Raw genomic sequence first — 2,977 nt, forward strand, 5'->3', positions numbered from 1 at the left:
AAGCAGTGTTTTGGGTGGGAGTGTGTAATGTTTGGTCAGCTGTTTAGTTGAGATATTGCACCTTTTTTTTACTTTCACCAACCACTTTTCTAGTCTCCTAAAACCAGTAGTTTTTCACAGAACATGCTCACAAACCTGCTAGACCAGCAGCCCTTAACTTTTGAGGTTGACTGAATATGACACATCAGAAGCCAGAGCAAACATTTGTCCAGAGTGAGGGAAAAACATTATAATAATGGCCTATATAATAATGGCCTCTATAGGGGTATTTGTTGGCTTGGCTGGTATTATTACACAAGGGGCAGGTTACCTTTTACAGGCTCCCTTATGCAAACAACCACAAAAAATTCACTCAGTATTTGTGCCGCACAAAACATCTTTTGTTTAGTGCTATCAGAGAGAGAGAGAGAGAGAGAGAGAGAGAGAGAGAGAGAGAGAGAGAGAGTCTAACAGTGCTTAATTCATTGGTAATTCATTACCATGGCTTTTTCATCCAAACATAAAATGGCAGAAACAGCAGGTAATACCTTAAAAATCAGTGGCTGTGGCTGTGTTAAGTGAACTTATTTGATTTACTGCACCTGTCTCCAATCTGACTCTGTGAATTATTCCTGAATGTGTGATTTTACAGAAATGTCAGAAAACCCTATTTGGATTGGTTTAGTTTTACAGAGGGAGGTGGGGTAGTGTAATTATTAGCTCCCAGGATTTTAGTCCTGTCTGAATCTGTCACGCAGTATTTTTTACAGGACTGTGTGTGCATACTTCTAGAAAGATTACGCTGTAATTTACCTTCTAAAAATGACCAAGGGAATTAACCCTACATAAAATATATCAAGTTATTCTGTATTTTATTTATTTTATTTTTTTTTACATTTTTAGATTTCTTTTTTTTTTTTAGCATGGAGAAACTTTAGCTAGTGCTCCTTTCTATTGCTTCCAACAAACCCAAAAGGAAACCATGTATTAAGGGTTAAACTGCAGAACAATAAACATAGATGACATTTAAAAGGTTTTTGTCAGAGAAGCAATGCTTCTGGAGGTTTTAGTTAAGTTATTGAGTTAATAGCACACATACAGTGCCCTCCACTAATATCGGCACCATTGTTAAATATGAGTAATGAAAGCTGTGAAGAATTGTCTTTATTGTTTAACCTTTCGATATTTTGTTTAAAAAATTACCAAAATACTCTGCTCTCATGGATGTCAAACAATTGCAAAGACAACACAGGTTTATCCCAAAAAATCTTTGTTAAATGTATGTGTACCACTCTTATCGGCACCCCTATGAATTCATATGAGAAAAATATATTCAAAGAATAATCCATTTGGATTTTTTTTTTTTTTTTTTTTTTTTTTTTTTTTTTTTTTTTTTTTTTTTTGTTACACCTGGGTAACTAGGAAGATGAAATTGTTCAACCATAACTTCCTGTTTCTCAGGGGTATAAATATGAGTACCAGAGTACCTGGACATTTTGTTAGGATACATGGCATCATGGATTCTATCAAACATCAAAAGACATTAAATGAAAACCTGACTGCCTCTGCCAGAAAGTTTAAAATGGGTATGAGAACAAGTGTGAACATACCACTTCTTAGCCTCCAGGTTTTGTTCCAGCTGAGGCACTATGTACGGTAAATAAATAATATTCTTTTCTTGCTAAATATGTGCACACCCTGCCTTACCTTTCTGTGGCACTTAGTTCCAGTCAACTGGAAATGTTATGAATCAACCTGGACTTGGACGTGTGTCTATATTGTCTCAATGCACTGTGAACACGATGGTTCGAGTGGCCAAAAAAATCTCCAAGGATCACAGCTGGAGAATTGCAGAAGTTAATTGCATCTTGGGGTCAGAAAGTCTCCAAAACTACAATCTGAATTCTCCTACATCACCGCAAGTTGTTCTGAAGGGTTTCAAGAAAAAAGCCTCCACTATCATCCAGAAACAAACTTGATGGTCTTCAGTTTGTCAGACACTACTGGAACTTCAAATGGGATCGGGTTCTATGGTCAGATGAAACATAAATTGAGCTTTTTGGCAATAAACACCAGAGGTGGTTTTGGTGCACACAGAGAGGTAGCCATATGAAAAAGTACCTCATACCCACGGTTAAATATGGTGGTGGCTCTTTAATATTTTGGGGCTGTTTTTTTTTTTTTTTGCCAGAGGACCTGGACATTTAGTTAGGATGCATGGCATCATGGACTCATCAAATATCAACAGATATTAAATGAAAACCTGACTGCCTCTGTCAGAAAGCTTAAAATGGGCCGTGGTTGGATCATCCAGCAGGGCAATGATCCAAAACATACATCAAAATCAACACAAAAATGGTTTACTGACCACAAAATCAAGGTCCTGCCATGGCCATCCCAGTCCCCTAAACCCATAGAAAACCTGTGGGGTGAACTGAAGAGAAGAGTCCACCAGCATGGACCTCGAAATTGGAAGGATCTGGAGAGATACTGTATGGAGGAATGGTATCAGATCCCTTGCCATGTATTCTCCAACCTCATCATGCATTATAGGAGAAGACTCAAAGCTGTTATCTTGGTTAAGGGAGGTAGCACAAAGTATTGATTAAAAGGGTGCCAATAATTGTTGCACACCTTTATTTTTTTTCATAAACATGTGTTTTGTTTGCAATTGTTTGATATCCATGAGTGCAGAGCATTTTTGTGATTTTTTTAAACAAAAGATCAAAAGGTTAAACAATAAAGACAATTTTCCACAGCCTTCTTTGCTCATATTTACCAAGGGTGCCAATATTAGTGGAGGGAAGTGTATAGCCTCCATACATGTGACTGACTAACAGTCAAGCACATCTTGCTCCACCACGTACCCATGGCATTTTTAGTGTGACAGCCATGTGTACATAATGAATCTCTGTGATTTATACAGAGACTGATCATCCATTGCGAATCATCTTTACTTAACAGACATACATTATGTATTCTTATCACGTCCGAATAG

Source organism: Ictalurus punctatus, chromosome 6 (assembly GCF_001660625.3).
Source record: "Ictalurus punctatus breed USDA103 chromosome 6, Coco_2.0, whole genome shotgun sequence".
NCBI classification, from domain to species: domain Eukaryota; kingdom Metazoa; phylum Chordata; class Actinopteri; order Siluriformes; family Ictaluridae; genus Ictalurus; species Ictalurus punctatus.